The sequence below is a fragment of the Stegodyphus dumicola genome, chromosome 4 (genome assembly GCF_044657685.1).
Source record: "Stegodyphus dumicola isolate Sdum_Otavi_A_Nest chromosome 4, ASM4465768v1".
Lineage (NCBI taxonomy): Eukaryota > Metazoa > Arthropoda > Arachnida > Araneae > Eresidae > Stegodyphus > Stegodyphus dumicola.
In genome coordinates, this window is record NC_140771.1 from 201,369,926 (window position 1) to 201,383,330 (window position 13,405).

Below are 13,405 nucleotides of genomic sequence, written 5' to 3' on the forward strand. Positions count from 1 at the left end.
TAAATGTTTTCTACAACAAAAAAAAAAAAAAAAAATAAATTTACTTGAAAGCAAATAGTAAGGTCATTTTTCATTTTTAATAATATCTTACACCGTCTCATTTTGTTATCTTAACGATATAATAGACGATATGCCTGTATTCTAAAATATCATTATTTTTAACACTCGTTGATATAACTTATAGCCGGGATGAAGGTGAAAAAATGCAATTCTTGCAGTTATCCCATATGAAAGCGTCATCTAATAATGGAATTTTTGAATGTATGTTCTTGCAATTGGTGCAACGGCAGAATTATGTATAGAACGGCCAGGAAGTTCCTCTGCAAGTGAAATTATTCCGTTGTAACTTTAATAACACTTACAGTTATTTGTTCAAAACCACTATATGTGCACCACCGTTACCCTGCACAGCGTGGTACGCCTAAATGTCCTCTTACTCATCCGCTTTAGCAGCTGCGGTATCACATGCTGGAAGGCGTCAAGTACACTTGCCCACACAGCTTCATTGTCCACGTATTGCTTCTTCCTGACGTATGATTTGATGATCCACCACAGGGCGATATCTTGTGTCGTGAGGTCCGAACTTCAGGTTGATCAAGGATAAGAGGTTGCTGATTTTAAGAACCCACATCCTATCCATCGGAAAGGGAACGGTTCATTCAGGCATTTACGAACAGCAAGGGCACAGTAGGCGGGAGCTGCAGAATTTGGATATCTTTATTCGCCTTTCCGAGCAGTCGCATGACAATCACTTTGAAATTTACGCGAAGACCACTGTTCCTATCAATGATCAAGATGGAAGGTTGCAATTTTATATAACTTACCAATGTATAATCAAAATCGTAAAAACAACCTTGTATTTAGCGTAAGTTAACTTACGCTAAATACAAGGTTGTTTTTACGACTTTGATTGTCACATTAGCATGTTTCTCTTCTAGTTTACCAATGTATACTTTTACACGCATTTAGTTGAGGTGTAAAGGAACTCCTTGGCCACACTGTTCTACACGCAGAAGTTACATCTTCGCTATAGCAATGGCGAGTTTAAGAAGATGCAATTTTTTAATTTCAAGACTCTGCCAAAACTTAATACGAAGTGATAGTTACCAAACTAGAAAACTTTACAGCAGAAGATACCGGCTAAAAATGGCTTTCTTTCAAATGATGCCACATGTCTGCAGTATTTACAGATTTGGGTAGTTTCAAAATTATGATAATAAGGAAGGATGCCTCTGTGGAGGACTTTCTAAGGAATACTGGCTTGTATCCAAATTATGCATTCGGAAAGCACAAACAAATCCATGCGTTAAGCTAGTCGGCCGTTCAGGAATCTTTATCTATAGGCCGTTATTGTGCCCTTACTACCATAACAGTATACAGAAACTGTGCAAACTATATAAGTTACCGTAAAAGTATAAGTCATGCATTATGTGGGTGTATCCCCGAAAATTCATCCATACAATGAATTCATCTATTTACCTGATTCATGTCATATCACCCATATGGTGCATCACCGAAAATCATGTACCAGATGGGCAGTTTGTCTTGGTCTATTTTGAGGGAATGCAGTAAACATGTTGATCTTTGTACGCATATGTATCAGAAACAGGTTCTCCTTTTGATAGCCTGTAACATACAGTGAGACACGCACACTCAACAGCTCCTTTGATATATATTTTTTCTAATGATACTTCCATTTTGAGATAACTTACATAAATCTGTGGTAAACTAGCATTATAATGGTAACAATGAAGCAAATATCAGTGCTGGCATATTATTCATTGACCTCAGGCAGGACACTCCAATTAAAATTGATGACGCTCTCCTTTTTTTCCAAAATGTTCAAATGTTCTGTCACTTCTCACTTACAGAAATTTCCATTAAAGTACTTGAATAGTTATAGTATTCAATATTAGCAGAGTTTTACATGTTCCGATTGCTGGCATTTGGAATAGCTGCGAAGTACTATCCGCATGCAGGTAGCGTATGTAACGGCTGCTGTTTTCCTTAGACAGCGCTTCACAAATTTATCCCTTTTAAGCCCCAGTCTGCTTAACAAACCAATTAATCAACCATCACTTATTGAAACAATGTAAAGAAGGAGACAATTATCCAAAAGCTATTCTAAAATATCTCAGCTATAAGAATAATATGTCACACTGCTAGCCTAACGCAATCGTGGAGGGTATTTCTATATGGATTTAGGAGCAATGGCTTCTATACCAGCAAATTATTCAACATTTCCCAATGTTAACACAGTTAATGAAGTAAAGTTTAGTAATTTTTAGCAATTACTAAGTTTAATTCAATTTATATGTTACCATCAGTAAATAAATACCTATCAGTTTTCTGTTGTCCTTGAAATTAATGAAATCAAGTTCTAATAAACGAAATAAAAGAAATTAATGATATTAAGTCGATATTCTTCTTTTTCTGAAATTCAGAGGAAAAGCTAAAGCTAATGGAAGCTAATGGTAACATGAACGAGATGCGAAATTGTACCATTAGATACCTATCTTTCAGTAATCAAATTATAACGTTTTGTTTAGAAACTCTGTGTCTCTGAATGCTTGTACAATCAATGATGCATTCTTGGGGAGTCACATCTGCGAAAATGACTACCTAAAATGATTTTAAGATGCGTGAGACACGCATATGTCAAATTAATATTGTCTTGAAATGAATATGAAAACACGTAATGAAGTATGAAAGCAATTATTTAACAGATCAAAAGATTTAATTATTTGAGAACTGCATATAGCAGCATGTATGCAAATGTAATTGGAGATTGCTCAGTTCCGGAAGGATGCATCTCTGTAATTGCCGTTTCCTTATATCCTCAAATTTTAACAATTACTGCAATTGTTCTAGTTCTAATTTAGCTACATGAATAATTATTATACATTCAGATGCATATAGAGTTTAAAGTTTAAGGAACGTAAGATTTAAGCAAAATTTATTAATGAAAACTCAGTCAGTTTAAGGTATTGTGTAGTTTGCATAAGAACAGAATAAATCTCACCAAAGGTATAATTTATTTAATATTTATTGCCCTGATTGATCGCCTTAAGGTAATTAGTTTCCATGTCGTGATAAATGAGCTGTCAAGCTGTCTAGACACTTTTTTATAAGAATTAAATGATCTTCTCACATGTACATCTTCACTTTTTCCCGTGTCTTCTAACAAATTCATGTATGAAATCAAATCAAAATTTGAATTTTCTGTTTTTTATTTAAGTAGGATTATGATAGCTAAATAACAATTACTTGAGGTATATATAATTAATATTTAGGCTATAAATTTCTCTTTTTTAAAAATGATGTTCATTAAAAACCTGCATGAGTATATCATATAGGAAAATTAAATAGAACAATCACTGTGAGTATGGAAACTAAGTCTTAACAGTAGCACAACTGTTACCTAGTCGCACAGTTCGTTCAGAGAAAGTTACATATTGATGAATATTCTTTCAAAACTGATTTTAGTTGAAAATACTGCGTGCTTTTCATAAAATAAACGTGTTTTATGTTAAAATGAATTAAACTTATCTTAGAAAATAAAGCTGAACAAAAGTTGAAGTTTTGAAATTACTTGGCTTCATTACTGCTTTGCTTTAAACTTCCTGCATTTACAAATTCGAAAAAGATTAAAAAATAATGTTTTCTACGAGTTTTTTTACCAAGGCAATCTTTACCAAAGTATCTTGTATGAACTGGCTTACAAATTAATACCTGTTAACCCTTTGCGGCACGCTATCTTTTAAAGTCGGAGTTTTGATAAAAATAAAAAAAAAAGTAGGCAGTCTAATTAGGAGTAGAGGAGTACACAAGTAAAATTTTGTGAAGATAGCACTTATCGTTTTAATTCTGTGTGTGTGCCCAAAGTGCACACTGATTGAATAGAGCTTCGAAAAGAATGCTGAAACGAGCATTGTTGTCAATGAACTGACCGATGACATGCGGAGAAACAACGAATACAGACTCTCAGTTGTCCTAGATTTTAGGGAAGCAAGGTCTGGGCACACCTAGGGTTCGCCTTTTGATTTTAGGCAAGATTTCAAGGTAAAAATTTAAAACTAATATAGAATAAGGAGATTAGCATACAGCCAAAAATAACATAGAAATTTCTTTTCAAACAATTCCTTTTATACCCTAAAAAAATCTGGAAGATTTCTTTGAAAAATGAGGGTTTTGAAAAACTAAACATTGCTAAAACATATGGACAGGTTTGTGCTGAGCTGCCATCTACTATAAATAAAGAAGGTTCAGAGTAACCTATAGTAACCTATAAATCCTTTTTCATTCAGTTTTTCTGTGCGTACGGGAGGACATTTTTAGGTGTTTCCAGACTGGACTCACTGTGTCGCAAAGGGTTAAATGCATATTCCGCGAAAAACTGTCAATTGACATTTAAAGGTTTTCGACACTGTTACAAATATTCTACACAATATCTTTTTTTCCTTCATCTAAACTTTTATTTCACTCTGTAGAATAACATATATTCTATGTCACTGAGGAAACTTAGCTCATATATAAAATACTTGATTTTTACAGAAAATGTCCAGAATTATCTGTTTTTCAAAATGCTGAGATATGATTAAAGAAGTTTCATTAAATCTCAGTATTCAGTTACATCTATAAATAAACATGGAAATGATTCAATCTATGGGCGAATCACATTAACTAAACTGAAACTAAATTAGTAGTAAACAAAAATCATCTCTCCTCCTCTTTGTTTCTTTAACTGCATACGCAGTGGATTAACAGAGTATTAGCATTGATATAGTTAATAAATTCGAACACACCTTTCAAAAAATACCCAAAAATATTTATTTCTAGGACATCTCGTTTTCCTAAAATCTGTTTACGGGCACAGTTGTACATGCACTTAATCTTTGCTTGAACACAGAAAAATTTGATGTCATGGATTCTTGAGCAAACAACAACTATAACATTTAACTGTAAAGCGGGAAAAGAGTAACGGAGAATAGGAAATAAAGCATACAGGTATCAAGCAGTAACACGTCTTAATGCTGTTCACTGCCGTGTCTAGTTTCGGTTCACTGCCGTGTCTAGTTTCGGAGCATTTTTGATGACGAACATAGGTGTAATGCACTTCGTTTTCTCCAACGAATGAGACCGCCGGCAAAGTTAGGCATCAATTGCTGAAAAATCGCCAGTCCTTTTGACTGGGACCTCAGAGCTAAAATCACTAAATCATTGCTCACAATGTTATGCTGATGTTTCAACTGGCCGGACACTTGCAACCTTATTGCCGAGAATGGCCATCACTCATAGGTCATTTAGCCGCTTTACAATCGAGAATGTTGACCAAGGTGTACCACAGGTAGCAACATAATTTACACTAGCGAGGAGGAGTAGGTTCTCGCTTGATATTGATGGACAGCATACCGGACGACCCATCCGGAGGTCTCTACGCGTTTTGTCCTCCCACCAATGAAGAGAACTGTTTCCTAATACTCATGAGAAAACTTTCGGCTCGCCAATATTTTACGTATCCTCATCCTGTAGATGCACTGTTCACTTATCGACGCGTTCTCCGAGATTCTCAGGGGGTCCAATAATATGGAATCGAGCCACGCTAATCGCTATACCGCTCAGGATAATACTCACACAGTTATTGTGGTGGAATATCCTGATAAAAGATGGAAAAACACCATACGATTGCTTTGCGGTTTTTGCTGTAAGACTGTGCCTCGTCATAAAATGTAACTCCTGTCGAGAAGTTTAAACTAAAAGGAAAAATATCACAATTCTCAATGCAGGGTCACAAATGCCGCAATTGCGAGCTATGATACAAAGAAGCAGAGAAAAGGAACAGATACATCAGCACATTAATATGACGGAAAACATTTTATTGAAATGTTTTACTACAACAGATGATCAAAATTACGAACAGAAGTCGTATGGCAGACCTGACAGCGGCGCTGCATGGAATTCCTTATATTCTGGAAGATTTCTGGTATATCCCGTATCCTCCCGGCAGCTACAGATATTCCAGCAACGAGGGTTTCAACTAAAGATATGGGCGTTTCGTACACCCAAACTCTTCATGTGATCCTAGAAAAAGAAGTCTATGCATGACAAGTCCTCATCGCCAGGTGTCTTCGTCGTTTGTTGTCGGTCCATTGTAGCTCTCGTTAAACCACCAGTTTCCGGTAACCTTCTATCCCCCACTTGCGAAGGTCGTGAGGTGTGGAGAACGCCTGGTGCAACCGCCAAGTGACGTGCTCATTACTATCATCAGCTCGGTACATGATAAGCATGTAGACTAGTTCATCGTTTGAACACGAGTTCATCCTACTATCTCGGGAAACGGATCGCAAATTACGAGTTCCAACAGGCTCGCTCCTCACACAACCTTCCGGTCAGCGCCATCTACCACAAGGTTGCCGGGAGGAATCTTCCAAAAAGTAAGGAATTCCATGCAGCACTGTTGTCAGGCCTGCTTGACAACTTCTGGTTGTAATTTCGAGAACCTTTTGTAGTAGAACCTTCCAATAAAATGCTTTCTATCCAATTAATATGTTGCTATTTCTGTTCTGTTTCTTTGATCCTTTGCACCATAGCCGGAAACTATGGCATTTGCGGCCTTGCATTCCTATGTCATTCCGAGTCGTCTTTGTACCCAGTACGCACCCTGCAAGATTTTTGGTCTGGTAGTGAATCACGATATGTCTTCAAAATGTAATATCTGAGAACATCTTTTTTAATTTTAGATTCATTTTAATTTAAATCGGGTTACTTTCTTTAATGTTTTAACTTAAGTAAATTTTTTAAATACAAACTTTACAGATAAATAAAACGTTCAGATTAAAATTATTTATTCTGTTCCATTTTATACTTTCCTATATTTAGATGGAAATATGCAAAACAAAAAAAAGTAAATAAATAAAACAAAATAAAATACATAAAGTAAAACTGGTGACTTTAATGCAATCATTATTACAGACTACGGAATGCTACAATAAATTAATAATTCAATTACTTGTTTCGCAAATTTTATGCATTGGCATTACAGTTTTAAGTCTCTCACCGGCAAGGCCGTTTATATACGGCCCAGAATGTTTTTGTGATGTCCATAAGAAGGTTAATACGAGCATTTTGAAATACTTCTACATGAAATTAAAGCAATATATCAAAAGCACAAAAATACAGGCATAAAATATTAGGGGCCTTTTGAGATTAAAACCGAGAAAATACCTTTTTCTCATGGCAGTTTTCGGAAGTTTGAGCTTTCTTAGTGAAACTAAGAGCCGGTCACCGGTTTAAAAAATCGAGTTATTTTGTTTGGTTGCTGTGATTTGTTGTGAATCTGAGTAAATATTATATAGTTTTATTTTGTAGTTGTACATTCTTACATTTATAATATATATATAACTGTTATCTGTTTGTTAATAACAGTTGTAACAATCCAGCTATTGAATGTCAAACTGTCAATAAAATGTTACTTTAGCAATATTTTAAATATATATTATGAAATGTGGTAACATTTTGAATTTTCTAGATTTTTTTCATATTAAAAAACAGTTGAAAAGAATCGACACAATGATAAGAAAAATTTTGGAAATTTCCCTTGCTTCATGAAAATTCTGCCCCACTTTGCTGAAATTTATTCTTACATAATGAGTTCATGTTTTTTTTTTTTTTTTTTTTTTTTGTGTTATTTTAGAGCAACTTTTAGTCATCCAAAAATTATAATATAGCTTTTCAAGTGTATTCGGCACAGAAGTTTATTTTGCAACATAGTGTTTAATGTACAATTACTGAATATTTTGTGCGATGGTAGGTTATCAAACACTAAAGATATTGCAATAATTTTTCATTAATTACAATTCATTAAATGTAACCTTTTAAAAATTACAACGAAGTTTCTCATATTATAATAATGTCGGAATGGTTATATAAATCATCAAGAAAATACTTCCTCAGGAAACACATCAGCTCTCGAAATGAATTTTCTAAATTAATTTATTGTTTTAACCAGATTCAAACAAAAACTAATGTTTATAGTCGCAGATTTATTCACCATGTCTGCACTTGATCAATGACTTTATAATTTGGTTTTCTTGTTAAGTGAGGAATACTATTTTATCGCTTTGCAAAATATCGCGTAAATTGTATCATTATTCCGTGATTATGAACTACAAATCTATCAACTATTTAATATAACTACAATTGAAAAGAATGCAAGGGAAAATGTCAGATATGTAGCATTTTCTATGCATTTAAATATAAAAAATACTTGAGGTACAGGTTGTTAAACTGTGATATTAAATACTATGATATAAATTCGAATTAATTTTTTTTATTTCTCTTACTAAAGATATTTATTTACTTTTTAAAATCTGATGTCACGAATGAGAGTTTGTAATCTCTAAGAGATATGAAGAGTTTTTATGAAAAGCAACATCACATCAGATCTTTAGAAATGTGTCCCATTATGCAAATGAGCCTGAGAATCTGAAAGAAAGTTTGAAATGTACATTTCCATATTTTATTTCACTAACGCGATTTACTGCTCCCTCTTTTTCTCACTCTGCTTGTTAGATTCATTTTTCGTTTATTTTTTCCTTATGTCCCTGACGGCAAATGTAAGAAAGGATTCAAGGATTCTCCAGAATACATGTAGTGAAATGCAAGATTATTTATGTCTCACATCAGCTGAGAAAGGACTAAGTGCTTTTTAAGATGTCGTCGCTTCAGGTATGGAAAGAAAAGAAAAGCTTTTACTTGAAACTGGAGAAACAAATGAGATGAAAAAGGCGTTTTACTTTTACAAATCCCGGCGAAAATGTAATTCTGGGCGAAATTTTAAATTGCAGTATTTTTAAGAACAGGTTTTAATGCTGTAAATATGACTTTAATCCTTTATGATGCACCTTCTAGGTTTTTAAAATTATAAGTAATGTTTCATGCTACAGTTTTTTCGTTAATTTGTAATCTGTGGGAAAAATTTAAACCTGTGCAATTCAAAGGATATTTTATGCCGATAAGAAACATAAATGCTTCTTTGGAAAGGAAGTTAGCCAAACATTAAAATAATATGATGCATATAGTTTTAGAAATTGTTTAATAGATGTCTTTGATGTCTTTCTAAGACATCTACTATTGTCATCATTATAATTTGTAAGGCTTATTAATTTAGTATGAATGTTTTGTAAGACCTAGCTGTTAATCTACTACTTTAGGAAGGTCTATTTCTGAAGCTTTCCTTTTTATCATTTTATTCTATATTCTACTGCTTTGTTCCGAGAATTATGTTTGCTCCAGAGATTATTAAGATAATATATATGTGTGTGTGTAAAGCAATAAATAGTTAAATAACAACAATTTAAGTATAAAAATAGGCAGAGCAACAACCTCGTGTTTTGCGTAACTTTTAATTAAGACTCTCAATTTCGAAGGCGAACAGGTACATGTCTCTCTTCATCAGAAGCAAAGAAGGGAGGAGCAGTAGCCGTATTTATAACAAGGGCAAAGGAGTAAAGCGAATTTCTTTGCTCCTGGTGAAGAGGGATTTGTTAGACTTCGAAATCAATAGAGCCTTCATTAAAATCTATGCCTAATGCAAAGTTGCTGAGTTGCCTAATCTTATGTTTTACTTTGGGGTGTTTTCCATCTTTCCTGATTTATTGTCAAAATATGTTACCACATGGAATTCCGTCTCGCAGGTTTTACAGATTTAGAAGCATAATTTTGAAATTATCTCGCATGCTGTGGAGGAAACAAACTAATGGTTCTTCTTAACCGTTGTTTGGGCTGTAATTTAAACGTTATGTTTTGAGTATTTAGACAGATTAATTACTTCATTCATGCACATCAGACACATACACAATCGTAAAATAAAAATAATTTTGAGAATGAAATTTGTAAATCTAATGTGGCTATAATTTGAGTTCTATAAACTGCAACGTAAGCATATTTAAAGATATGTCATTTGCACTTGATTGGCAATAAAGTATCAAATTATTTCTTTCCAATAATTGAAGAAATTTCAGCGAAAATATTTAATCTCAAAATCAGGCAGATTTTCTATAGAATAATATCTTTCAGAATCATGCTGCTTTAAAAAAGAAGTGAATAATTCTACTTTTCAATATTCACTTTTTTTCCATTGCATTTTACTTATAATTCAGTTCTTTGTATTTACGTTCTCATATTTTATTCTTTTCCATATTTGATGCAGTTACATTTGCAATATTTGACTTGCTTTAATAGCATAACCTAGTAGCAAACTCCCAGCAGACGTTAAGCGAATTATTGCTATGACTGGACAGAAATGTAAAGTGTCATAAAGGTTTTAAAAAGAACCTTTTTTTAAAATCAGAACTTTGAACATAGACACTCATCTCATGCTTACAAACTCCGCCAGCGACAAATGGCGAGATACTTAAAATAACAGTTCAAATTCAAATTGATCAACTGTCTCAAACTTTTGACTAACCCATACCATCTAAACATAGATTACTGAAAATCTTTTCAATTTTTCAATAGAAATATTAAAAAAGGCACATATTTTTCCATTTGCACAACCTATTGACTATTGTTTTAAATATGCGCACTTAGAAATATTAGATTAAAAATTCGTTACCATTCTAATTATCAAAATATAATACTTTAATTCTACAATTTAGTGGGAAATTTGGGCCTGCTTAAAAGAGATCAGTTTCTTCATGTCTAGTCTTATTCCGCTTAGTTTCAGCCGTAAATTAAGATCCACGTTTAATTTTGTTCCGTATTTATTTTTCAAATATAACGTGGAAGGAAATCCTTGTTCACACAAACAGTTGTTTGTGTAAAAAGGCAAAAATTTAAAACTTTATTTGAAATCCTTTAAATTCTTTCTTTTGGTTCAGCCAAAACTTAACAAGTGTGTTACTTTTGAAGTTTTCAGTTAGAATTCGATCAAAATTTCTATCAGTTATTATTTTCTTCAAGCGATAAATTCTTCAGGTACATTTGAACCAAATGGGTTCCTAATCCAATTTTCCTTTTAATAATTCTCGCGAAAATAGATGTTGAAATAATTTATAAATAAATAACAATGATTTTTTAATGTTGGATGCTAATTCTTCTTTTAATTTAAAATTATTTTTGGTTAGAAAACTTTCTAAAAGTTATAAAAACGCCTGAATCAAATCTTTGAGTATTAGATGGAGTTTTTTTTATCATTGCATATGTTTTATCTCTATTAGTAAATAAACTACAACTTTGTCCTTATGATGCTAAATTTTATACATGTAACATTACAAAAAATGCTAGTAAAATGTGCTAAATGCGCCAAATATAATTCACTGAATAAAAAATTTCGCAAGTCAATTTTTGAATCAGAGAGAAAGATTTGAATTTCGGATCGAAGTTCAAAAAGAAGATTTAAATGTTTGCCTCTGGATAACTAACTTATTTAGGAATGTAAAAAAGCGTTTCATGTCCACTGCTCATCTCTTGGCATAAAACCGTAAATAGTCTTGAATTTAGTGCTCGGCTTTTAATAAAATTAACAATTTCCATAGCTTGATTCAAAACGATTTTCAGATACTCTTTGGGCTACTAAAGCTGCACGATGAATGGAGCAGTGAGTAAATTTAGATTCAGGTGCGACTTTTATTTGAGAAATAACACAGGAATGTTTTCCTGTTAAAGCCTGAGTTCCGTAACTGCACACTACAATGCACTTATTCGAAGGAATGTCATTCTTAGACACAATATTGTGAACTACTTCGAAAATTTCATTTGCACTTGCTCTATCATGAAGAGATTCGCAAAATAAATACTCTCCGGCAATTCGTCTATTTTCTTCGAAACCTATGTAAACTAATAAATCATAAAATTTCGTTCATCCAACTGCAATAATCACTGTGTTTTATTTTTTGAATACGTGTATCTTTTATGGAATTTGCCATTCCAGGAATTCGTCGACTGACTGTATACTTTAATAACGGAATATTATTAAGCTGATTAGCCGCATTTTCGTTGAATAATGTTAAAGCGATATCTCCAGCTGCTGGTAAAATAAGGCTTTCTTCAAAGGCCAAGTCTTAGCAATACTTAGGCTTACTAGGTAACTAGCTTCCAGAGCTTTTTCACTTAAAGTAACAAAACCTTCCATTATTTCTTTACTATTTTTGAACTCCGATAATAAACTCTTAAAATATTTTTCGGACTTATCCCTTAAATTTGCTTACTCGACTCAAAATGTCATTTAAGAAAGGATGACTTCATATTTCGATTGTATAATAGTACACCTCAAACACATATTAAGATTGAGGGACAATTTCATCTTCATTCCAAGTAAACTCAAATGATAAATAAATTTAATTATATTTTCTAGAAATAATTGTTCTTTTCTTTTAAATATTCTTAGTGTTAGTAGCTTGTCCTGGATCCATCACCTGCGAATGATTACTTTGCCGCTCAGTCAAACCTAGCCATTTTCTAATTTAAAAATCTAAGTTTACTTTATTATTTTTTCACAAATATTTAAATGCACAATATATTACGAGTTCTTCCAAAACAAAAGACTGTGTTCTCAAATCGTGTAGAAAAATAAGGAATATGAAGAAAGAAGGCGACAAAATAACTGCTGTTACAGGAAAAAAATCGACGGAAAAGATTATTCTAATTGAAAGTAGAGCAATATGAGCCCAGAAACGGTGTCAACATAAAGGGTAGACTTGCTATCAAATCGATCATCTCCGAAAGAATTCATGATTATCTTTTTATGAGAACTTATTTTAATTTACTATTAAATACAACATACATTTCTATTACTCTTTTTAAAAACATCATTTATGGCAAATTTTGTTATGTCTATGGCTAAAAGAATGTTTGTGAGAATGAAAACGTATTATTTTGGTAAAGTCTATGTGCGGCTATTGACTTTGAACAAAGCTCAGGTCACATAAATTTACGGGTTTTAGAGAAACACAGGATGTTGTGTTATTAAATTTTTTCACTTAATAGTTAAAAATACTTTGTTTCCTTGCGTACCACCTATTTTTCTGTTGCGTGCTACCAGTGGTATGCGTACCACCGGTTGAGAATCGCTGGTCTAGACATTTAGCTTTCTTACATTAGCACCAATTTGCTATTTGCAAGCAATCGTTATTCATTTGATTTTGGCTGGGATTATGGTTACAGTGCGGTTTGGAAGAGTTACCCTGTTTGTATCTACATTTTGTAATTTTAATTCAAGCTTATAACGATTTAAAAAGACATTAATTTAATCTGCTGTTGTTCTACAAAATATACGAAGAGATATACAGAGGTATGTTACAGGTCTAACAAAATAAATAAACAAATAAAACAAATAACGTTAAAAAAGATCGTAAATTTAAATAAAAATTACCATGTGAAAACTAAACTGAGACCGCAATTTTGA